Source organism: Chionomys nivalis, chromosome 3 (assembly GCF_950005125.1).
Source record: "Chionomys nivalis chromosome 3, mChiNiv1.1, whole genome shotgun sequence".
Classification (NCBI taxonomy): domain Eukaryota; kingdom Metazoa; phylum Chordata; class Mammalia; order Rodentia; family Cricetidae; genus Chionomys; species Chionomys nivalis.
In genome coordinates, this window is record NC_080088.1 from 34,294,204 (window position 1) to 34,321,292 (window position 27,089).

The following is a 27,089-nucleotide window of genomic DNA, read 5'->3' on the forward strand; positions in this document are numbered from 1 at the left end:
GTTTCTCTGTGGCTTTGGAGCCTGTCCTGGAACTAGCTCTGTAGACCAGGCTGGTCTCGAACTCACAGAGATCCACCTGCCTCTGCCTCCCGAGTGCTGGGATTAAAGGCGTGTGCCACCACCGCCCGGCTGTGTCTTTGTGTCTTATTCTAGAAATATTTGCTAGACAAATTGATGGAATGATTCTTCTTGAAATCTTGAGACTGAGCTTACTCATCTGTAACACACATTATATATTTAATACTTAAATATCACACTTTTGTATGTAGATGCATATGTTATGCATGTGCCTATGTTTTATGAGTGTGTTCTCTGGGTGTCTTAAAGCCAGAGAGAGATGTCAGGTGTCTTCCTTTATCATTCTCTATATTTTATTTTTTAAAGTTCATATGCGTGTGCATGCGAGCGTGTTTGTGTGTAGATGCACATGCATGTGTATGTGTGTCTACGCTATTCAAGCATGTGTATGGCCATGCTATGTCTGAGGTTGCACATACTCATGGCCTTGTGTATGAACTGCCTACACTGATATCAGGAGTCATTTTCAATCATTCTCCAGCTTATTTATTGAAACGAGATGTCTCCATTGAACCCAGAGTGAGCCAGTATGGCTTTTTTAACCAGCCTGCTTGCTCCGGTGATCCGTGCCTCTCCTTTGCTAGGGCTGCAATTACAGATGGGCTGCTCCATATATCAGAAGGCTAAAACAGATTCGCCTACATCAATGTAGTTAGACCTCTTCTAGAGCTTGATTCGAGTTTCCTTTTCCAGCACCGTGGCGTTTTTTTTTTTTTTGCACAACTCATTTCTCCTCAACTCTTTTTACTAGAACTGGTTGGCACCACCCTAAGCAACTAGCAGTCCCTTCCATAGGTCATCTCTTCCTTTTGATCATCTGTCAGGAGAAACTCTCAAGCCCTTTAACTAGTCAACTGTTAGAAACCTTAGACTTCTGCCAAACAGCAACAGTGAGTATAGGACACCATCAAACAATGGTTTAACTTTTGAGAGGCAAGGCTGAAATGAAGAATCACATTTAAAGCCCAGTCCACACTAAGCGAGTCTCTTTGCACTGAGAGCCATGGGTGATGTGTGGCTGAGCCTCCCTTAGTGCACGCCTTTGTGACCGTGGACCTCTTGCCATTCAATGACTCTGTTACCCACATGAACATTATGTTAATTTTACTTTCTATTGCTGTGATATAATTCCGACCAAAAGCAATTTAGGGTGAACTCTCATCCAAAGCACAGTGTGCAGAACCAAAATTGGATCATACGTCAACACTGGGATTCCAGAGACAGCGATTGACAGAAACAAATCACTAGGATACGAAGGCAAATTCTGGAGGAAAGAAAATGAAAAGATCCAAGATTCTAGAATGAAAAATATTTAAAATTTCTTGATAGCACTTTATAATTTTTTTATAAAAACATCAGGGAAAGAAGTATTCTCAGGCTCTGAGAGGCGCACATTCTATTACCATTTTTATATACACATATGTAATTATCAGTTTTCAGTGAATCATTTTTATCTCAACATTGTTTTCATCATTAATATTTGTTATATCATAAATATTTTAATACATAATTTCAGAGCTATACAGCTCCAAAATCACTGTTTGTTTTGTTTTATTTTCACAATACTCTCAGCCATCTAACTGATAGTGTTTTAGCAAGCCCTTACCTAAACCAAGTGAGAGGTTGTTTGTATTTGAATTTGCTCTGTAAATAATGTTCTCTGCTCCCTAATACTAATGCATTTATGGTGAAGAGAGATGTCTGGTTCAACCTTCTAGCACAGGTTGATGAAAGTCTCTGGCTTAACTCCTTAGCACTTTTGTAAATAGACCAGGAACCCTCAAAGGTAATCAGAGAAAGAGAACTGAATACAAGTGGAGATGGTTTGAGAAAGTTAGAAATGTGTGACACACATTCATATCATGTCATTCTTCCAATAATTGAAAAACACCTTGTTTCGATTCTGGTCCAACTCAAGGGTTCTGAATAGAGGGTAGTAAAAGTGTTGATGGAAAAAGGAAATAAATAGTTGGTTTCAGGAGTGGGGAATGTTATCATTTAAAACCACCAAGAAGAGAAGACACGCCATGCAACAAGGCTCACATGGTAGGTTTATGGGAAGATGAGAGAGAAGGAGCAAAGAAAGGGGCAGAGAGGGGGGCAGAGAGGGGGGCAGAGACTAGTCCCTGGGGACAAGAGTGGTGAGAGAGAAAGAGAGGGAGAAAGATAAAGAGAAGAAGCGAGAGGGGAAGAGAGACAAAGAAAGAGATGGGAGGTGAGAAAAGCTCACCATTTATTTATTTATTTATGTATTTATTTATTTATTTATTAAAGATTTCTGCCTCCTCCCCGCCACCGCCTCCCATTCAACTCCCCCTCCCTCAGCAGCCTCAAGAGCAGTCAGGGTTCCCTGCCTTGTGGGAAGTCCAAGGATCTCCCACCTCCTTCCAGGTCTAGTAAGGTGAGCATCCAAACTACCTAGGCTTCCACAAAGCCAGTACCCGTGCAGTAGGATCAAAACCCAGTGCCCTTGTTCTTGACTTCTCAGCAGCCCTCATTGTCTGCTATGTTCAGCGAGTTCGGTTTTATCCCATGGTTTTTTTTAGACCCAGTCCAGCTGGCCTTGGTGAGTTCCCGATAGAACATCCCCATTGTCTCAGTGTGTGGATGCACCCCTTCGCGGTCCTGATTTCCTTGTTCGTGCTCTCTCTCCTTCTGCTCCTCATTTGGGCCTTGGGATTTCAGTCTGGTGCTCCAGTGTGGGTCTCTGTCTCTGTATCCTTTCATCGCCTGATGAAGGTTAATAGTCAGGAGGATAACTATATGTTTTTCGTTGGGTTCACCTTCTCATTTAGCTTCTCTAGGATCATGAATTATAGGCTCAATGTCCTTTATTTATGGCTAGAAACCCATTATGAGTGAGTACATCCCATGTTCATCTTTTTGGGTCTGGCTTACCTCACTCAGGATAGTGTTTTCTATTTCTGTCCATTTGCATGCATTGGAATCAAGAAGTCATTGTTTTTTTACTGCAACTCAAGTCCAAATGGATTTGAGTCCAAAGACCTCAATATCAGTCTGAACACACTGAAGCTGACAGAAGAGAAAGTGGGAAGTACTCTACAACATATGGGCACAGGAGACCACTTCCTACATATAACCCCAGCAGCACAGACATTAAGGGCAACATTGAATAAATGGGACCTCCTGAGACTGAGAAGCTTCTGTAAAGCAAAGGACATTGTCACTAAGACAAAAAGGCAACCTACTGACTGGGAGAAGATCTTCACCAACCCCGCATCTGACAAAGGTCTGATCTCCAAAATATATAAAGAACTCAAGAAACTAGACGTTAAACTGCTAATTAACCCAATTAAAAAATGGGGCACTGAACTGAACAGAGAATTCTCAACAGAAGAAGTTCAAATGGTCAAAAGACACTTAAGGTCATGCTCAACCTCCTTAGCGATCAGGGAAATGCAAATCAAAACAACTTTGAGATACCATCTTACACCTGTCAGAATGGCTAAAATCAAAAACACCAACGATAGCCTTTGCTGGAGAGGATGTGTAGTAAGGAGTACACTCATCCATTGCTGGTGGGAATGCAAACTTGTGCAACCACTATGGAAAGAAGTGTGGTGGTTCCTCAGGATATTTGGGATCAACCTACCCCAGGACCCAGCAATACCACTCTTGGGAACATACCCAAGAGATGCCCTATCATACAACAAAAGTATATGCTTAACTATGTTCATAGCAGCATTGTTTGTAATAGCCAGAACCTGGAAACAACCTAGATGCCCTTCAATGGAAGAATAGATGAAGAAAGTATGGAAAAACCTCATCTTTTAAAAGAAATCTAACACAGGAGGAGCTCTTAGTGGCTGGAGCTGAGGACATAGCCTACCAGGACCCTAAGGGCAGTCAGGCCAGTATAGATGCTTAAATACTAACAGGGAATCTATCCAGGGAAATTGCTTTCCAGTCAATTAGAGACTTGGGGCAGAATTTCAGGCAAATGGTTGTGGGCAGTATCCAAGTAAGACTTAAGTGGGACCATAAGTAGGACTGAGTCCGCAGAGGAAGAAAGGGGAGGGTAGTGACTGTTAGTACTTGGGGCATACATGACTGAAAAGCCCAATACAGCTCTCATAGAGCTTAGAATTGCAAATAACAGTGCAAGAACAGGCTGAGATGGGAAAGAAGCAAGCAAATACAGTGCTTGACCAGGAAAGAGATAATTTCAAGAAGGAACAGTGGAGTATTAGAATAAAATGCTCCAGAGATGTCAGGGGAAACACATCAGGAACAGAAGAGATTGGGCTGAGTAATTCTAGCAGTTGAGAGAGGCTGACTGACTGCTGAGCTGATCTCAGGGAGGTGAAGGAGAAGCGGTGGAGATTTAAAGGGATGATCACTGCCATTAGAGTTTCAATTTTTCTGGATGTTACTCACGTCCAGTTGATTCAAAACAGAGGCATCAAAGAATCATAGAACTTTGCATCTGATCTGATCATGTATTCTATCCATTTTGATTTGCTGTTCAGAAAATCTATGCCTCCATACGGTTGAGATCTCTGATAGTCGTCACAGAGTCAAGACGAGATCATGAGTGTAGGACCTTGCTACTAAGTACTACTTCAGCTCTATGCTGAATGCACAAGAGGCCCCTCAAGGTGCTGCTGGGATGGTAACTGTTGGCATTCTGGTGTGTTTCTCTCAGCAGAAGACAGTCCCCAAGCCAGCTCAAGTATAAAAGGACAGTGTGTGTGTGTGTATGTGTGTGTGTGTGAATGTTTTCATTAAAATATTTTTTAGTGCTAGTTTTCCTCTAACACAACGATATTCTATGGAACATAGCTCATTTGTCAATTGTAACATTCAGTTAATATTTCTTTGTATCAACACCTATGACTATCCATAGACTTTCCATAGTTTCATTTCTCATAGGTCATAGATTTACTTCACTGTAATGCAGAATTTCAGTAGCTCAGAGAAAGCACTGTAGCATAGTGGGCTCTTTAAATACAGGGATTAAAAAAAAACCTTTATGTCTGTTTGGTGCAGGAGAACAATCCTATGTCTGTCAATTATGTTTTAAATAAATGCTAATTGGCCATTAGCCAGGCAGGATGTATAGGTGGGACAACCAGACAGGAAGTAGAGGCAGGTCAAGGAGAATAGAAGAATTTGGGAAGCAGAAAGCTTCCTCAGCAGTCCTGCCCAGACCATGGAAGAAGGAAGTTGTGACCTGCCCCTGTTGTAATAAGAGCGGCAGGGCTGCGTCCCTAGCACCCAGCTGCCCGCATGGCTAGCTTATGCCCCGAAATAATTACACGGAAACTGTATTCTTTTGAACACTGCCTGGCCCACTAGTTCCAGCCTCTTATTGGCTAGCTCTTACATATTTATCTAACCCATTTCTAATATTCTGTGTAGTACCACGAGCTGGCTTACCAGGAAAGATCTTAACCTGCGTCTGTCTGGAGTGGGAGAATCATGGCGACTCACTCACTCGGCTTCTTTCTCCCAGCATTCTGTTCTGTTTACTCCACCTATCTAAATTCTACCCTATCAGAGGCCAAGCAGTTTCTTTATTAATTAACCAATGAAAGCAACAGATTAATACAAGACCCACCTCCATCATTTCCCCTTTTTCTGTTTAAACAAAAAAGAAAGGCATTCACTTTGATATAGTAAAATTACATATAGCAAAACAGTTATCAAGCAAGAATTACAGTTACAATATTTATATCTATTTTATCTTTTATCATAACTAAGGAAAACTATAACTATAACTAACCATTCTTCAACTCCATCAAAGACTCCAGAAGGATATAATACTAACTAAGTAAACAAAAAGTAAGAACTTCTAAAATTCTAGAAATGACAGAGACATCTTGCTACCTGTACAGCCAGGCAAAGTTCCTCTGTACCGTTGGGGCATCCATCTTCGGCCTTCAGGCCCATGTATCCAGCAGACTTTTCCATGAAACAGGAAATTTCAAAGACAGTTCAGTCACTATCTGCTGTGTCCTACAGAATGTCTCACAGACTCTTTCATGAGTCAAGAACCCCGAAAAACCATCTCACCTTTAGGCAAGTTCAGCAGTCCTCTTTCTGCGGGTACTCTGTGTCCAGTTTATGCAATAGTCCAGGCAAGAGCAGTTTCTTGCCCAAATGGCTATCAAACTCCTTAAGGAGCCTCTTCGGTGCCCATCTTCCTCTTGAAATAGATTGGTGCTGCCAGGAGCAGACGTGTCTCATTATCATGAAAAGCCCTAACTTATTAAAACATTAAATGCCATATTCTGCAGTCTTTGAAAGATATGAAGAATGCCTATCTAGCTAAAATATATCTATGCACATCTAGAAAATCTAACTAACATGACCAAAAGCTTGACAATTATCGATGATTATCCATTAACAACCTATATACATTACATTTTTAAATGAACTATACAATCACAATACCTTAATCAAGATTAGAAATATGCATATACATATAACAAAATTGACCTTCAAATCCATACCAATGCGAATTATTCATATCTATATCATATCTCCCTTTAAATGTAAAAGAACATTTATAAACAATATTTGAGAACATGGGCGCAGTTTTTTTCTCCAAACTGTTTCCTGCTGAATGGGGGCGCTGTATTCAGATCTTTCATGGTGTAACCTGTGTGTCAGGGTCATCTCAGTCGGCAGTTGAATGAAGTAATTTCCTAAAGGTGTTCACAGCAACCTTTCAGGAGGGCGTGGTCTATCATACCATATTGGTATAGACGCAATCCACAGAGTCTCATCCTCTGTGAAAACAAAAGAAGACCCTCTCCAAAGCATCATATCCTTAGACCCATATTCTCAAATCATAATACCCTTATATCCATTCTGGTTTAGCTTGGCAGCCCATATAATGAAATGTCTCTGTACTTAGCTCCTTTACAGTCAAAAATTTTAAAACACAATAATACAAAGAATCCAGACTCTCTGTGAATTTTCCATTTTTACGTGGCTTATTTTTTTAATTTCTTTTAATCTATAACTATCTGTACTCTGTCTCTTTAAAGACTTTACCCTTTTTAAGACATTAACTTTATTTTTTATATATATTTTTTCTCTCTCTCAAGCCTACGTACATTTATCCAACAGTGTCTGAATCAGTTCTATTGTGAATCTGTAATTTTTTTACTATCCAGGAGCATTTCTTAAAATGTTAAGCACTTCTAAAAAACTTAAGTTGCACCATGTACAGATAACATGGTACCGCCTGTGTCCTGCTCAGTCCAAACCTTAACTGCGCTGTTATTACGGTAATTATGGTAGTTCCTGCCTGAGACCAGGACAGTTCAGCATGGTGGAGCTGAGCCCTCCTGCCTCAGAGCCATTTGGTGCCCCTGAGCCACACACAGTTCCAGGCACACAGCAGTCCACATTGCCATCAAGCAAGCCGTAGCATTTTACTCCAAATGCTCCATTCAAAGACTCTGTCTCCCGCAGGAGCCAGACAGAAATCACAATGGCGGCACAGCCCAGAAAGTCGGCATTTTAAAACAGCCAGTTTTTTCCTGCTGCTGAGTCAGGACAATTTCTTTGTGGCACGCAACCCACAAACAGCAAAAAGCTGTCTTAAATTTTCTCTCTCTCCTTTTCAAGCCCTCTCATGTTTTACGTGGAGTTCATTAGCATGTTGGGTGCCACTCTGTTAAAGAACTTTGGGTGACTGTCCAGGCAGTGAGATGTCTCTGTCATTTCTAGAGTTTTGGATCTCTTGTTTGCTTAGGTAATATTATATCCTTCTGGTGTCTTTGATGGAGTTGAAGAATGGTTAGTTATAGTTATAGTTTTCCTTAGTTATGATAAAAGATAAAATAGATATAAATATTGTAACTGTAATTCTTGCTTGATAACTGTTTTGCTATATGTAATCTTACTATGTTAAAGTGAAAGCCTTTCTTTTTTGTTTAAACAGAAAAAGGGGAAATGATGGAGGTGGGTCTTGTATTAATCTGTTGCTTTCATTGGTTAATTAATAAAGAAACTGCCTAGGCCCATTTGATAGGCCAACCCTTAGGTGGGTGGAGTAAACAGAACAGAATGCTGGGAGAAGGAAGCCGAGTGAGTGAGTCGCCATGATTCTCCCACTCCAGACAGACGCAGGTTAAGATCTCCCTGGTAAGCCACCTTGTGGGGCTACACAGAATATCAGAAATGGGTTAGATCAATATGTAAGAGCTAGCCAATAAGAGGTTAAAACTAATGGGCCAAGCAGTGTTTAAAAGAATACAGTTTCCGTGTAATTATTTCAGGTAAAGCCATGCAGGTGGCCGGGTGCCGGGGACGCAGCCCCGCTGCTCTTATTACAACATGCCCCGCTGAAAAAGGTACCGAGCCACGTGGCTAACATATATAAGAATAACAGGTTAGTATAAATTATAAGAGCTAATACAAAGCCTGAGATAATGGGCCAATCAGTTTATAACCTATGGAGACCTCTGTGTTACTTTCTTTGGGGGCTTATTGGCTGTGGGGGGAGCTGGGCAGGACAGAAACCCCAACAAGCAGGCCATCATGTTATATCTGTTACTTTAAATGATATCAGAAAGAGAATGTTCATGAGTGCTTGTTTATATGTAATGATACCACTTCATTGTTCAACTATATACCATAACCCTACTTCTATGTTCTGTCTGTAACACACATGTTGAGCTTCCTGGATGCTCAGGATTCTCCATCAAGAGCACTGTCCAACCAATCCATGTGTCTGTCATTTCTTCATTTCCTTGCTGCCCCAGTCAGGTCTAATCCCTAGAGCCATGAAAGGGCATAATAAGGCTACTTTGAAGGGAGGTCATAAAGGTAGTGACAGAACACATTACTCTGGGACCTCTAATAACTTGGTTTTACACATTTTTGTTTTGTTTGAATTGTCAACTCAAGGACAAAGGGCTATACAAAAATTTCTAGATTGATTTCAAAGATCTCCATAGAAAATGATACATCAGTCCTTACCATTGCACTAAATGTAATACAAAAATATACCTTATTTCAAGACACGTGCAAAGAGCTGTCGTGGAAAACACCCTGTATTCTGACAATCTTTTCTGAGGAGAGTCTGCACTCAGTTCATAGCATGTAAAGTCATAAACTCCCAGGACTGCCAGATTGAATCATTTTCAGTGTCTTCTCTCAAACCTGACGTGGCTGTATAAAACCAGGTATTTTGCTTAAGGAAACACACCTAAGCTGCCTTAAACATCTATCTCATGGCTGTTACCTGCATAAAAAGGTTGTCAACAGTGGACACTTTCTTTCCTCAAAGTCCTCTCTTTTATCCAATCTCCTCTCCCTCTCTACCTATGTAAGTACAAATTTCTAGAGCAGCCATCATGGAGTTCCTAGCTGCTTGCTCAAGGTATCCAGCTAAAGTAGCTTACACACTTTCATAAGTGAAAACACTTTCCCCTGGTTTTCCTGGCAGCATGCTCTGAGAACACTCTGACTTTGTTCTGTCTCTTGCAGACCTAGAAGCCAGTCTCTGTACCTCTCTGGGAGAGTGTTTACCAGCCTGGCAAGCCAGAACTGAGTGAGTAGGGAGTAAACACTGTCTTCTTTCTTCCTTCTACTCAAAGTGAAGAAGTGAGAAGAGCAAAGACCTTGGCCAACAGGACAGGATGCCAAAGGACTGACGTCAACAATGTGCTTGAGGGGTGAGGCCTCAGCTTACCTTGTGTGGCTTGGGACTTAGAAGCTGGGAAAATACTTCTCGGCTGCCCTCTTTGTTAGATGGGCTGGTGTAGGCCTGATGGAGGAGAGACAAGCATGGCACAGCCTACATGGCCAGTGTTTAAACATGCCATGCACAGTGCACAGAAGTTAAAATGAAAATGAGGTGTTTATGTAAGCAAAACTGTCACCATCCTCTTTTAAAGATAAATGAGTGCCAGGCGGTGGTGGCACACACCTTTAATCCCAGCACTGGGGAGGCAGAGGCAGGCGGATCTCTGTGAGTTCGAGACCAGCCTGGTCTACAAGAGCTAGTTCCAGGACAGGCTCCAAAACCACAGAGAAACCCTGTCTCAAAAAACCAAAATAAATAAGTAAATTAATTAATTAAAAAAATAAATAAATAAAAATAAAGATAAATGAGTATCTGGAGAGAAAAGATTGGTGCCAAATTGTGAGGATTCACTTAGTAGGTAGTTTGCCTTCGTAAGGATGGGTTTCTAGGGCAGCAATCATGTAAACACACACACACATGTACACAAAACAACATAAATCAAAATTGCAGTTATTTTGAAATATCACACACTCATTCCTTATACCAAAGTTCTAGATTCTGTTTACATGATACATTTTCTGTTTGTCATTTGTTGGATGCATACTTGGTAATTCATCACTTTCTATAGTCCCTCTTGTTGTTGGAGGATGCCCAGACTCCTGAAATAATCACATAGAAACTGTATTATTTAAATCACTACTTGTCCAATCATGCAAGCTTATTGCAAGTTAGATTTTACATCTAGAATAAACCCATTTCCATTATTTTATATTTTACCATGAGGTTCATGGTCTATTGGCAAGGTTCTATCTGGCAGCTCATGTCTTTCTCCTCTGGTGGCTCCATGGCATCTCTCTGCCTCTGCCTTCTTTCTCCCAGCATTCAGTTTAATTTTCTTCACCTAGCTCTACTCTACCCTATCATGGGCCAAGACAGATTTTTTTATTAATCAGTGGTATTCACAGCATACAGAGGGGAATCCCACATCATCCTCTCTCTATTTTAAAAGAAGTTTCACAATGGCAGGCAGCTTTGTTACATTCATTGATCTGGCAAATAGAAGTACTCTCAGAACTTACCAAATATCTGTTGAATTAATTGAGAATATACTATGTTTTAAGAACATAGAACCAGTAAACTATATTGTTCTTCTAGAAATCAGTTCACTTTGCAACTTTCTCAGTATTCTTTGAGCTCTGAAGAACTCTGTAGGTTTCACATTGAATACTCAGATTCTTAAGCACCATAAGGTCAATGAAGTCCCTTTAGTTTTACTGGGTTATAGATTTACTCTTTGTCTCCCAATGTCTTCCCCACCACTCCCACCACCATCATCATCCACCACCACCGTCATCATCATCATCATCATATTCTGGGTAAGTAGGCTGCAAAAAGGTTCGTAATGTTCTCTGCTTTCTAGTATGCACACACTACGTAGTTGAGTAAGGATGGCCTGTGCGACCAGTAGGGCATCATGAAGCTGATTATGTGATGCTGCAGGTATTGATATAGCTTGTTGTCTAGAAGTTGATAGCTAACACAGTCATCACTATTCTTGAGTGCCTCTCACATATAAGCAAGTATATGACTTCAATCTTATGCCCCATCACTGAAGGGATGGTCACATCTTCATTATTTAAAAGAGAAAGTAGGTTCTCAAAGAAGTTGGTTTATTTGTGTAGGGAATGGACAAGCTATAATCTGAACACATTCTTTTTATTTGATTTTACTCTTAAAAATATTGTTTTAAAATTGTTTAGAATTTCATGTATTTCATATGTGCATGTTGACCAAATTCCTTCCTGTCCCCTCCTTCCAGTTCATATTCCAGCTCTCTCTTTTACTACTTGTCCCAACCTCATGTGGTTTTTTGTTGTTGTTGTTGTTTGTTTTTTGTCCATTGAATCCACTTAGTGTCTGCTTTATGTGCATGAACATAGGACTAATACTAGAGTGTGGACAGCCTCTTAGAGGACATAACCCTGAAGAAAACTGACTCTCCATTCTCCAAAATCTACGAAGTACTAATCCATCTCCTCCCAGGGTGGAACTTTATGAGCCACACCCCCATCAGTACTGGGATTTGGCTCTCTTGATCTTGTGTCTATCTTGTTTATGTATTCAGTCTCTGTGAGTTTGTGAGGACACTTTCTTTTAATGACAGTAATAATTAGGGTAATTTAGCAGTGTCTGAACATTACCTGGAAAACTTGACAATCATGAGCTACTTTTCAAGAAATTTTAAAGATACAGCGTGGTGTTCCAAAAGGGCACTTGTTGGTTTCCTAACTGTTCAGCCCTAAAATAACCACACAGAAACCATATTATTTGCAATACTGTTTGACCAATATCATATTTCTGGCTAAATCATATCCTAAACTAACCGGTCTCTATTAATTTGTGTATCCCTGTGTGGCTTAGCTTACCAGCTAAAGTTCCAGTGTCTGTGTCTGGCAAAGCTACATGGCTTCTCTCTGACCCCACCTCCTTTCTCCCAGCATTCACTTTAGTTTTCCCCACCTAGCTCTATTCTTTTCTCCTATCACAAACCAAGACAGTTTCTTTATTTATTATCCAATAAAAGCAACACATAGACAGAAGGACCTCCCACACCAGTGTGGGAATTTTCTTACAGTTCCTTAAGATAAATGTGGTCTTTAATATAAAATAGCATTTTTAGCTTGTTAGTTAGCTAATTAATAAAGTAGCTGATTCCTGGTTAAACGCAAGAAAGTTTAGATAGAAAAGGATAGGAAGTTGTGATTAAAGAGAAATAAAATCATGATTTTAAAATGTGAAAAACAATCTTTGTGCTTTCATAAATACTTTATGCTTTATTGGCAAAGCGAAGAAGGCTTCTTCAAAAATAGGTGACCAACAGAGTTCTGGTTTTCAATTCAATAGTGTTCTATCTTAAAACTGACTATATCCAGTAGCAGAAGACAGAATGTAATAAACACATAAGAACGTAAGAAACCCCTGGCCCCAGAGTCATCCACCTCCACTTTTCTGCTATATCAGGATGTCTATCTAATTGGACTGAATATAATTAAAGTATTCTCCCTGAAGCACCCTACCAGTGACACAGACATATATTCTGATTTCTTGAAGTGCTTACAGAGAACCAGACACTTTCCTGTGAAATGTCTGTGAGAACAGGTATTTCTCTGTGAAACTGGTGCAAGATGAAAATCTCACTGATGAGTGCTTAACAATGACAGTCTAATTTCCCCAAATTTATAAACCACCATGTACTGCTGGCATTTCTGTGCTCAATACTCCCACTATCCTTTGTGTATTAAATCCTTCTGCTGACTTCCTTCCTGTGTCAGTTTCCCACAGTCAGCAGCCTTTAAAATTGGCTTATGATTCTACTACAGAAAATGCTGAAAAATCTCTTGCTGACTGTATGTGGCACGGACCCACGTAAAGTACACCGTATCACATTTTCTCTTGGAACCGTGTTTCTTAAACGCATGAAATCACAATGGACTTGGGAAAACTATCTGCAGATGAACAAATGGTTGTTTGGAGGTGTGTAATATATTCTTTTCTATGGCACTAACGCCATGTGCAACCTTGAACCTGAATCCATAAAAGGAGGACACAAATGTAGGAGAGAGGTGGCTGGGTGTCAGCACAAATAGCCAAATGGGACAAGCATTCAGCAGAAAACTTAATGAACCAAACAGGGGACTGTGACAGTCAATAAAAATAATGGGCATTAAAAGAAGAATGCTGTCTCAATTGAGGAAGGTGATAGCCGTACTCCACTGGAACATGTGATAGGAAACTGTATTACATTCTACATAGAAAATTGTTAAAGGAATAGAGGCAAGTGGAGCAATTTGAGAGTTTAATATGATAGAGTATTTTAATATGTTTAGAAACATATTCAAATAGTTAATGAGTTCTGGCAACTCAAGGATCATATTTTTAACTAAATTTTTTAAAACATGGAGACCAGGAAGATAGGTAAGTGGGTTAAAGCACTTGCTGAGCATGCATGAGGTACTGAGTTCAAATTTTTAGCACCTGTGTCAAAAGCTGGATAGTCTTTTTATGTCTATAGTCCTTGCATTGTGGGAACTGAGTCACAAGGATCAAATCACTGCTGACAGCCTCGCTATAGGTTCCATGACAGACCTCAAGGGTATAAGCAGACAGGGATAGAAGACAGACAACAAATGTCCTCGTCTATAAGCATATGTGTATACACTACACCCACACAAATACAAACAAGTAAATAAATATCTTCAAAGAAAACAAAGTTTTGAAACTATGGGTTAAGAAACCTACACCTAGAAAAAGTCCACAGGACCCAAAGAAGAGCTGGGATGCGTATGTGCTACAGTGATGTGTGTCTGCTGCAGGGTTCTGTAGCTACAGAGGTGAATCTGCTGCAAGCTGGGTGGGTGTCTGGTGCAGAGATGTGTGTAGCTGCTGCAGGGCTGTGTGTCTGCTGCAGGTGTTTGTACCTGGGGTTGGGGTTGTGCAACCGTAGCAGGGGATGTGTAGCTGCTGTTGGGATGTGTAACTGATGCACGAGTTGTGTAGCTATGCAGGGGTATGTACGTGCATCAGGGTGCTGTGTCTTGTGGTCACTAGAGTCTTCAAGATGGAGAGGAGATTTACAAGTGTGCTTGACATTTTTAGTGTCCTGTACCCTTTCACTGGTATGTTTTGCCCAGTAAATATCTGTATATGGATCACTCAGATTAGCAAGGCCTCTGTCCTTAGGGAAAAGGTTATCTCTGTTTTGCAGAGGAGCAGAACTGTGGAGCAAGACCAGCTGCTCTACTTCCTCCCCTTTTCACTGCACAGTTGGTCCGATATGTCTCAGAGAGACCTGAATAACTCATTAAGTAACAAGAACATCAAAACTGTTATCAACATTTGACCCAATACTTCCACTTTCAACAGTATGAAAGAAAGAGGATTTAAATTGCAGAAATGTTCAACACATTGAAATAATAAGAGTAGAAGGAAGATTTTTTGATTTAGCTGATGTTCCTATAGCATTTGTTGTGAATCAGTTATTCTTCTGAGGTCTGGAGGAATCAGTGAACAAGACGTTTTCCTCTCTCATGCAATTACAGTCCATAGGGAAGGATAAAATAATGTAAATGCCATAAATGACTGATTACACAATGCAGTTTGTTAGGAGGTGATTTGTACCATGAAGGAAAATTGAAGAGTAGGGGAAATCCTTGCTAATGCTGTTCAAAGCAGGAAGGAGGACCTGTGTGTCTTAATCCTCTGTAGTCTTATGGATATTTCATATGGAGTAGGTGCTCTGATCCCTATGAATGAAGTCTCATTTCTTAGGGGAATAAAAAAGAAAAGAAAAATGGGGGGGAGGATAGGTTGGAGGTTGGAGTTCAAAACTGCAGGGTAGCTAAGGGAGGGTTCATTGTGAAGACCATAGGACCAAAAATTTAGTAAGGACCTTAGCCAGGCAAATTAACTAAAATTAGCATGTGCACTAATAAGAGTCAATTAGCAGAGAGTGGAAAAATGATGATGTACTAATTATTTTGATAATGTACAAAAATTTTAACAATAAATATTCAATGAGCTAATGCTTTAAGTTTGATAATGTTGTATTATGGTTTATACTTATGAACACACATACATACACCCCATAAATATTAATTACATGCATATTTGCTTAAATTTTATGAACATTTCTATAGTATTTTCATCACTATTATTGTAGGTATTTCCAGATATTGTCATGACTGATAATTAAATTATAATATTAAAAAAGACTTTGTTTATGTGTGTGTATGTGCCTGTATTAGTGAGTGCATGCCGTGAATGCAGATGCCCAGGGAGGTCGTAAGAGAGTGTTAGATCTCCTGGAGTTTCAGGGAGTTGTGCTTGACATGGATGCTTGGAAACAAACTCAGCTTCTACAGGAACAGTAAGTGATCTTAACCACCAAGCCATGTCTCCAGCCCCAAGTCATTACAACTTTGTTAGGAAGTGCTTCTGACTGTATGAGAGGGAGTGTTGCTAATTTTTCTCCAAAGTCAAATACTCATTATAGCAGAGCATGAGGTTTTTCTTGGGGCTTTTAACCTACATTAGTTCTGTCTCTTCTGTGAGGAATAATATTTAGGTACTGCAAAGAAAACAGGCACATGCCTTCATATCTATACAATTCTGGATAGAAATTTGCCAAATGTCCATACTGATTTTTCTGTTTGATTAGAGTTAGAGATAACATCCATTGTTGTGTAAGCATTTCAATGTCAAGGACATTTCTATACTAAGGTCATCCTTGAAAATAGTTGAGTTGTGTGGTGTCTTGCATGGTTTTCTTTTATGAAAAACAAGGACATAAATAAGAGATCCAACAAGACTTATCTCACGTCTTTAAGCACAGTCACTGTTTTGTGTTTGTTTTTGTCGCCTCTATGATCCTGGGAGCTTAATTCTTAGTCTCATGTAATAAAAGGAAAATTCTTCTAGGCTCTAGTCCTACTTAAGACACCAACATGCTCTGTGCCTCCCAATGAGTTGCTTAACCAATCCAGATTTTAGTTGATACTTTTCTAAAATTGAGCACTTGGACTAGTTGACATCTAATCCTACTGTCTCTAGTATTCCGTTGTACTTTGGAAATTTTATTGTTTTACTCTAACTAAAAGACAGATTATTCAAAAATAGACATTAGAATATTATCAGTTTATTATGAGCATACAGGAAAATTATTGAAGTCTGTTATTAATTCATAGTCTTAATGTAGTCACAGTAGAAATGCCTTGTATCACACATCTAAAGATAGTCAACTGTTAGTAAATATATAAGGTTTAACTTAAAGGAAAGACAATATACAGATTAGTTTTATTGTTACCTGGGAACAGGGAGTATCATCTGAGGAATTACCAGATCAAATTGCTCCGTGGCTATGTCTATAGATATTAGCTTGATTGTTGGTTTATATGGGGAAGCCGAGCTCACTATGTGTGCCATCCCTATGTAGATGGGTTTGAGTATATAAGGAAGCTGGCTGACATGAGATAGAAGTAAAGAGGTAGTAAACTGTAGACAGAAGACTTTTCTCCATCTCACTTGGCCCCACTGGACTGGATTCTCTCCATTCACCAGGTCCCACAGCCGCTAATGAAATAACCACTCTGAGGCTTATTATTAATTACAATTATTTGACCAAATCTTAAGCTTCTTACTGGCTAGCTCTAACTATCAAATTAACCCATTTCTATTCAGCTGTGTAATGCCACAAGGCTGTGACTTGCCAGTGTGGTATGTTACTCTTTCAGCTGCAGCATGGCATCTCTACCCAACTCTGCCTACTCTCTCTATCTTTGTTTGAACTTTCCACCTAGCCTTACTCTGCTAAGCTGTGGATTGAAACAGCTTTATTCATCAACCAATAAAAGCAGCACATATAGAGAAGGACATCCCACATCAGTAAAACAGCATCCCTTCAGAATTTCTGTCTCCAGGGTGCCTTGAGTTCCTACCTGACTTCCCTCAGTGATGGACTGCAAACACCTGGAAGCCGAAAAGGAAACAAATCTATTGTCTTAGTTAGGGTTTCTATTGCTGCGAAGAGACACAATAGCCATGGCAACTCTCGTAAAGGAAAACATTTGTTTGCTGTGGCAGCTTACACTTTCCAAGGCTCAGTTCATTATTATCATGATGGGACAGGGTGGCATGCAGGTAACAGGAAATGGACTATGTGTCACACTGAGGGACACTTGAGCAAAAGAGACCTCAAAGCCCACCCCCACAGGGGCAACTTCTTCCAACAAGGCCAGACCTACTTCAACAAAGGCACACCTCTTAATAGTGCCATTCCCTAAGAGATTATGGGGGCCAATTACATTCATACAACCACACCAATTCCTCCAAATTTCCTTAGGTCATGGTGTTTATCACAGAAACAGAAAACAAACTAGGATGGAGAGTAACAATTCATGATGATTTTTCTAATTAATTTTGAAATTACATTTATAGGTATAGAGGTGCAAAATATGAAAAAACTCCATAATATAAAATGAATAAGCCTAGGATTCAAAGTGTGTGTGCTGAGTATGGAATCAGAATAACTGATATCAATACAATCATGATCTCAGAATAATGTACTTGACACATCTGCATACCTACATGGAAAATCAGAATCTGTTGTCTACACCCTCTAGTGACCCTTCACTCAAGTCACACCCTTATGAGGGACTAGGGATTCTTAGAACATCTTGAGGATATGAGGGTTCCTGATGATTCCTCAGGGTTCATGCTCTTTGCTTGTTGTCAGTGTTGCACCCTGACAAGAGTGACCCTCTTTCCTTTCTCCTTAGTTTCTGTTTAGACCCAAACACCATCTTCTTTAGATTAGTTTTGGTCAGTAAGTTTGCAGATCTTTATTCTTTTTGTGTTTACAGTTTAACACTCTGAAGCCTCTCTTATACATAATTTGCTTGCTTTTTTTTTAGAACCATGAGCAATTGGTGCTTCAGAGATCACTCAGAAGTTAAGAGCACTGGCTATTTTTCATGAGGAAACTGGTTTAGGTCCCCAAACCTACATGGTGGTTAGCAACAATTTATAACTCCAGTTCCAGGGAATTTGACTTCTCTTCCGGCTTCCTTGAGAACTAAGTATGCTCATGGTGCACAGATATGAATGCAAGCAAAACACCCATACACATAAAATAAAAATAACATGCTTAAGATGGAGAAAGAGAGCCAGCTGATACTTAGGGCCATGTCTGAGTCTGTACCCCTGCACCAGTCAGGGGCTGAGTTGATGTGACTCCTGTTAGGGACGAAGGACTATGTGAATACCCAGAGTCTGGTCAGCCACTTAAGACAATGTTGGTATCCATGGATCCCATGCTGCTGTTGGGGCCATATTAATCTGGATGGGTGGTGCTGCTACCGGTGCCATGGTGATGTCTGGGCCTGAAATGCCCTGAGGGCCATGTTTAGGTCCATGATCTTAATGCAGCTTGGGTCTATGTTGATCTCCATGGCCCACATTAATATAAGGGGCCAGAGGGACCATGTGTATTAAAATCTGAGGGCCATGATGAGGCCTGCACTTTGCTGGCCCTGGGAGAGCTGATCCTGTCCCTCACTGGCCATTGCAGTGGAAGAGATGGCCCCACATTCATAAGAGATAATCCCATTCCTCAGCATTGGCATGAGAGAACTGGCCCCAATGGCATGGTCATAGAAGAGCTGGCTCTACTTTTTCCCTAGGGGGTTCCCAGTGGCCCGGATTGACCAAATCAGCGAACACCCAAACCCACATGTAGGGCTTTGAGTTGGCATGTCCAAACATCTACACCATCTATGATGTGCCAGAGCATATGAAGGGAGTGGCCCTACGGAACCATGGCCGAAGGAGCTCCATAACTCAGGGCAACAACAAGATATCGAAGAAGAATCTTGGTGACAGTCCATCACTGATGGTGTACCAGCAGCCTTGAACATGACCAACAGCACATTACACTGTGAACGTTTGCAGGTGAAGCTGAGTAGAGCAAATGGTGTACTGTGTGACACACTGCAGCTCCAAATGCCGTAGATGAACGAAGAGCTCTTAGAGAGCTGAGAAAGATGAAGGAGTGAAGTGTTTTTATTGTTTGCTTGCTTTGTTGTTTTTAATTACTATTTTTTAAATTCTTCTGTTACATGCGGATGCTACAGCGGTGAGGGATAACATGGAGGGAGTAGGAAATGAGCAGGATTGGGGTGCATGATGTGAAATGCCCAAAGAATCAATAAAAAATTATGTTAAAAAAGAATGAGAAAGAGAAGTGAGTCCCAATAACCCCAATAACTCCTTTGGAGCTGTACAGATCTACTGGGTCCAGACTGAACAAGTTTTCATCAAAAGCTAATGCTGAGAACAAATAAAATGTACCTACAAAACCAGTTAGGTATCCGCCCTGGGGTTCTTCACAAAGATGTATTGGTTATTTTGCTCCCCCTCCAAAAGTAGCACCAAATACAATCGCAAATCAGCTCTATAATTCACAGATGGGCATTATTAACAGTGTGCACCATCTGGCAGTTTCCCTCTTTTTGACTAATTTGTCTTGCTAACTAGGAGCAGTTATGGTCCTTGCTGCTGAGGAGATGTTCTGTGCTGTCAACATGTACATACACTGCATCTTAACACTGCACAGCCTGCCTTACCATCATATTTGAAACATGTCTTTCTTTACGTTTCAGTTACCCTGCCCTAGGTAATGCTTTGCTTTTCCTTGGGCAGCCTTCACCTTCATAACAGAATATTTCAGGGACTTGGGTTCTTTTGCTTTTAAATTAGTGCACTGGGTTGTTTTGTGATGTGGGATTCCCTTCTGTATACTGCGAATGTTTTATTACCATTGGTTAATTAAAAAAACAAAAAACAAAAAAAACTGCTTTGGGCCAATGGCAGTGAGAATCAGGCAAGGCAGGAATTCCAAGCAGAGATAGAGGAGAAAAGAAGATGGAGTCAAGGAGATGCCATGTTGCCAAGGGAGACAGAAGCTCAGAAATGTTACCGGTAAACCATGAGTCTCAGGGTAAAATATAAAATAATAGACATGGGTTAATTCAAGATGTAAGAGCTAGCTAGGAATACACTAGAGTCATTGGCCAAGTAGTGTTGCAATTAATATAGCTTCTGTGTGATTATTTTGGGTCTGGGTGGCTGGGAACGAATGCGCAGCCTCTGTTTACAGTTTTGTATGTCAACTTGACACAAGCTAGAGTCATCAGAAGAAGGAGCCTCAGTTGAGGAAATTCCTTGATGAAATCCACCTATAAGGTATTTTCTCATTCAGTGATCAATGGTGGAGGACCGAGACCATGGTGGGTGATGGCATCCTAGGGTTGCTGATCCCAGGTTCTATAAGATTGGGTTGGGCAAGCCATGGGAAGCAAGCCAATAAGCAGCTCCCCTTCTTGGCCTCTGCATCAGCTCCTTCCTGCAGTCTTGCCCTTTTTTGAGTTCCTGACCATGACTTCCTTCAGTGAATAAGCTAAATAACTTCCTTGCTTCCTAACTTGCCTTTTAGTCACGATGTTTCATCATAACAATAGAAATCCCAAGACAATCAGTATAGAGAAATATCTAAGGGATGCTAACATGAAATACTGGAAAGATGCAAAAGGTCCTGAATAATTATACAATTATATAAGCTGCTATATGAAGAAAGGGGGAGATTTCAGGGAGATATGGCCACATGCCTATCTTATCTTTCCAAACTGATTACTTTGTACAAATTTGGAAGTCCCTCTAGAGTGGCCTGGACACCATTTACTACTCTACGGGCTATCTATTCTGAAGATATACCTATGCCATTCATCACCCCTTGCTTGCTATTCGATATCTTCTTTAGTTTAACTAGGAAGGGAAAATTATATCATCCTCCAGCATACAACTGTGGTAGAATTGAAAGTGTGCTCAATAACTTTCTCATTATGGCTAGCCCTCTCACTCTATATGAGAGACTTTCTTGCCTATTGACAGACTGTCAGATCTTTTTAAGCAATAGGAATAGACATCCATCGCCGAGCCGCCTAAAGGAAACAGTGGTCTATTGATCCAAACCACATCAGATATGACCAAATCCTGAACTCAAATTGTGTTTTCATGTCTGTACTCTTGTCTGCTCAACTCTCCCTCACTTTGCCTGTAAGTCTCACTCATTCCTGTGGGTTTTCTGTATTCTTGGCTAGAATGAAAATTAACTGATAAGCACTCTCTCATCCTGTAGCATGCCAGCTTAGCATCTCCAAAGAAAAACAAACCATTTTTCCCCCAATGTTTATGTTGAAATACAAAGAAGTGACTCTACTGGACTTGGTTTGGTCACTTATTTACCCCTGAAGCAATGACAGTGTCGACATTGTTATGATAATCTCTCTTAATTAATCCCCAACTATTCTTCCTATAGGAATTGGGCTGAATTTCTCAAGGAGAAAAGAATGCTTGGGTGTAAGCATACATACAGAATAATACTACACAGAATAAAAGCATTTTTACATATATATATACATATACATATACATAAAATAAACAAATGTCATGTCTCTTCTGGAGTAGTCATGATTCGAAAATTTGTGTTCCAGTGAATGACAGACTATCCTTGAGCTCATCATTTTATGTAAGCACTAAAGTCCATCTATTCTGAAGATGCTCATGAACGAATATTTTCATAATTTGTATATGATTTCATCTGCACACCTTTTTAGTTAAAATGCACTAGAGTACAAATTTGAGAGGAACATGGTCAATGATAAGAAATTAAATTTTAAGATATTATGTATGAAGGAAAACACAGTTGGAAGTTTTTGGTAAGCCTTCAAGTCTGCCTAGCAAATATCCCTTGCTGTATATAAACTTGTAAACTTTCAGAAATGACAATCAGGCTACTGTTTTCCTGGCATTCTTCAGAGGCTCATTAATTATGCTTTGAAATTTTACTTTAAAGATTATTATTTTATAGTGAGGGAGCTCATTATTTCTTATTGGAAGCAGTTCATTGCCAAATGCTGCCATTTCGTAGGAGGCAAGCAGACTTTAATTTAAACGACAGCACAAGGCTCCATTACGCCTTTCTGTTCCTATTGGCCCCAATCTGCTGTCCTTTCCCTTCCCTGCCAAAATAAACATTTCTCCCCACCAGGCACACACTCTCAACCCTTGGAACTTGTTGCAGCTATGGGGAGACCACACATTAATCTGTTCCGCCTTCGAGAACAGATGCCACCCAGGCTCTGGGCACACAGGCTGAACCTAAGGGATTTTCAGTGTTCAGAGTAACCGCGGAAACCACAAGCACTCAAAAGACACTCATTTTATTTGATTCGCAGCTCTTGGCATGTTAGTAACAAGTAGATGCACAAACCTTTTCCTCCTGATCCTCATCTACTGAAATACAATGCTCTTTCAATAAACTCCAAACACAAGAACCAGATGTGACCAGGAAACCTGCAACAGGCAATCATGAGGAATTATCACAGAATACCACCCAAAGCTTCTGGTTCCAAGCAACTGTTTATGAGGTCGCTGCCCACTTCCCTGCTACAATATATGAACTGTGGAAGAAGAAGGTGTACCAATGGACAGATAAGAATAGACTCTGTTAAGAACACTTCTGGGAAAGATAATTTAAAGAGACATGTTTTAGAATTACGTTTAAATAAGAAACTGTTTGCCACCGTCATGCCATAAAACGGTAACAATATACCCGAGGCTTTTTATAAGTCATGAGAGATTTGGGGAGCACAGTGTACTGATTTAAAATCCTTTTCACCACTGCCCAGGTTTTCCTTACTATTTTTTTTTGTTTTGTTTTGTTTTCTGAGGCTGAAACAGGAAAGTTCTAGTAAGCAAGTACACAGCATTTTATGTATCCAAGTTGTTTATTTACTTAGCCAGTTTTTTTTTTTTTGAGCAATTTAAACAGATTAAAGAGATGGGATTAGATTTTCCTGAAGAGTCAAAGGAAGGCAGCAAGGGGCTGAGTCACAGTTAATTCCATGAGCTGATAGGAATTTCACTCCCTCCATTAAGGTGGCACTTCTAGAGTATGGGAAGTCATGTCTGGCATCTGATCAGCCTCCTATAAAGGCTGCTTAAGCTCCTTACTAATGAGTCTCTGAAATGTTTTTAATGAATGATGGGAGCGGGGAGAGAGTATGAAATGCCCTCATGTTTATTCATTTCCTTGTAATTCTGCCTGATAGACTGACTAAAAGATTGAGCACTTAAATAATTAACTCATTTAAAGTGAGAATTATGTGCATGATTTGCCTGACATGCGACTCGTGAAGTGGAACACACAGTGAAACCATTCAGTAAGTCAGTTGAGGTAGGGAGAGCAGAAAGTTATTTTAGGGTTGCTTCATCTGGGAAGGAACACTTAGTACAAAGCGTCATCGTCATTACAGGCAGGATTAGATGCTCAGTTTTCCAAAATGTTTGGCAACCCTTTTCCATACAGGGTTAGACATTAAGGAGGTTGGGTTTTGCGGGCCATGTGGGATCTACCCCAGGTATGGCAAAGCAGCTGCAGACAGTATTTCACTGAGAGGACACAGTCTACAGACATCCATATCGGAAGTTGATATACTTGGATGTGTTGCAAAATACTATTTTCCTCTTGACTTATTTAGCCAGTTGAAATATAACAGCAGCCTTGGTTTGAAGACAGGCTGAAAACAGACCACGAACCTGCAGAGGGCAGTTTACCTTCTTTCTATAGAAGGCTGAATGTAACTTTCTCCATTCAGTTATGGAATACCTGTGTCCGGGGCTCGAGGTAGGCCGTAGAGTAATAAAATGGTACAACATTAGGTTGGAATGGTCTTTAGAGAACACTCAGTCCAAGACGCTAACTTTAATAACATCACTGGCATTTCTAGATCACTACTAAACACAGTAGGGAATTATATAACAGTACTACATGAAGAGCATCATATACTTGGTGAGTTTCCTTGTGTTAAGATTTGTTTTTTGACTTTGCAAGTCTATGAATACTTATTGTTTTTTTTTATTTTATGCGAGTAGGGAGACTGGTTCGTGGTAGCTTTCAAACTTTTCTAAAGCCATTTTTCTCATCACAACCTGAAGGAGCCTGGAGAGCTCATCTCAGAATAATTTATTAGAGGAAAAATATAAAATAGTCTTGCCTGTGATTGTTTACAAAGAAAAATTACATTAAAATGTAGTTATAAAGTGATGAGAAATTCATGTTTTGGTAGTATGTATGTCTTTGTTAAGCTTATAAACAGTAAGATAGTGAAATAATAGTATATACAGACCATTTTTTTCTAAACTTTCAATGCCATGATGTGAAGAGACCTCTGAATTATTTTAAAATCTCATACAATGTTGACACACATAAATGTCATAGGTATTTTTCCAGTGGCTATGATAAAATGTTCTGACAAAAACTACTTCGGGAAGAAAGGATGATTCTGGCTCACAGTTCAAGGTGTCGTCCATCATGATGCGAAGTCGGTATAGCAGGAGATAGAAGGAACTGGTCATAATTCATCCACAATCAGGAAGAAGCAGAGAATAGTGGATGCTAGTACTCAATTCACTTTTTCCTTCTTATACAGTTCAGGCTTCCAACTCAGGAGTGTGCCGCCTACACTAGTTAGATTCTTCCTATTTTAATTGACTTGGTAAAGATACAACTCCCCAGGGGCACGCCAAGAGTCCTGGCTCCCAGGTGATTCTTCATCTCATTAAGTTGAGAAGTGGTATTGACTATCATAATAAGACAGAATGTTAATGTATTACTTTTCAATGAGAAATACCAATGTCAAACATAATTTTCCATTATTTTTACTGTACTCTCTTCTTTCTAGGTCAATCAGTAAGCTAAGACATAAGGAACTTGTTTGATGATCACGGAATTAGTATAAGTGGGTAAGTCACATGATTCAAATGACCAGAGACTTTCTCTTTTTAGGCAGAGAGACAAAAACAAGAACACCTGCTAGTGAGTGCTTCGGGGTCACCTGAGGGGCTCAGTATTTGCATGGACATTGTCACCATTTTCTGAGAAAGAACCATATCGTTTTGAAATGGTTGCTCTAATGACACAGGCTTTATTTATGTAATGGTTTCTCTCACGAAAGCCTTCCTTAACATTCCTAACAATTTCTAGAGTCCTATAGATACTATCAATGTTGGGGCCTTAAATGTCCCCAAAAGACCATGTGCTTCCTCTTCAGAGAAGCACTATTGGAAAAATGATGGGATCTTTAGATGGTGGGATGTAGTGGGAGATCTTTAGGTTGTTGGAGACATGTTCTTGAAGAGGAAACTTATCCCTTCTGCCCTGTTTTGCTTTCTGGTTCACAATGACATGATCAGTTTTCTTTCTCTATCCATTGATGCTGGGATGTACTGTCTCATTAGAGGCCTAAAAGCAACAGGAACAGAGAATCATGACTGGAATCCCTGAAGCCAAAGAGCAAAATGAACAAGTTGCTTGATTATCTAGGGTATTTATTATGGTAATAGAAAGTATTATATATATATATATAATCTGGAATTACTCACAGAAAAGAATAAGTCCTGTGTTATAGAGATAAAATAGCCACCAGAATTCTATCTCTCTTTCTCCCTCTCCTTTACTTCCTCCCTCTCTCCCCATTCCTCTACTAGATTGGTGTTCCGTTACACTGATTTTTGGTTTAATTGCATGATCTGCTGGGCCTGATGGAATATGAACAAACGGGTATGAGAAGCACTGCACAACTTGTTTCTCTGCTGGTTGTGCAACCCGGAGACCCTCATGTAAGTTGGGGCTTACCTCCCAGATAGTGGAAGTGGCGGGCTGCATCCCACCACCCGGCTAGCTTTATCTGAAATAATTACACAGAAACTGTATTCTTTTGAACACTGCCTGGCCCATTAGTTTTAGCCTCTTACTGGCTAACTCTTGCATATTGATCTAACCCATTTCTAATGATCTGTGTAGCACCACGAGCTGGCTTACCAGGAAAGATCTTAACCTGCGTCTGTCTAGAGTGGGAGAATCATGGCGGCTGCCTGACTCGGCTTCTTTCTCCCAGCATTCTGTTTGTTTTCTCCGCCTACCTTATTTTCTGTTCTATCAAAGGGCCAAGGCAGTTTCTTTATTTAACCAATGAAATCAACACAAAACAGAAGACTCCCACATCATTTCCCCTTTTTTGTTTAAACAAAAAAGAAGGCTTTAACTTTAACATAGTAAAATTGATTAAATAAAGAAACTCCAGAACAGCAAACAGATGTTGCTTCAAGCCTTTGTGTCATGTGACATTTTATTCTGCATCCCAGGTTAACTGCTTCCAATATGGTGCCTCATATCTTCCTGTGCCCTATCTTTCTGGTGATTTCAACTCCGAAGCTTATAGGGATGCCAGTATGTCCTGAATACACTTGACAGAATTCCCAAATCCAGCATTATGTTCTCCCACTGTGATGCTAGAGAAGCTGCCTCAAGCATCGCAAGACTCACAGAGATACCATGTATTATGGACCACCTAGTGCTTTGATTCTAAAATGCGTCTTTCTTTTATGAGGAAAGAAGATAACCATAGAATAAGTTCCTTCTCTAGAGGCACTGCATATAGAAGAGTAAAGAAAGCTTCCTATAAAGAAATCAAAGCTAATGCACAGATTTCATGAGTCAGGTGATAGTATGCAAACAATTAATTTACAACATATCTTAGAAGGATAAAAAGGACATGTTTATTGAGCTAATGTCGAATCTGCAGTCAAGTCCATGTCCTGGGTTAAGCCA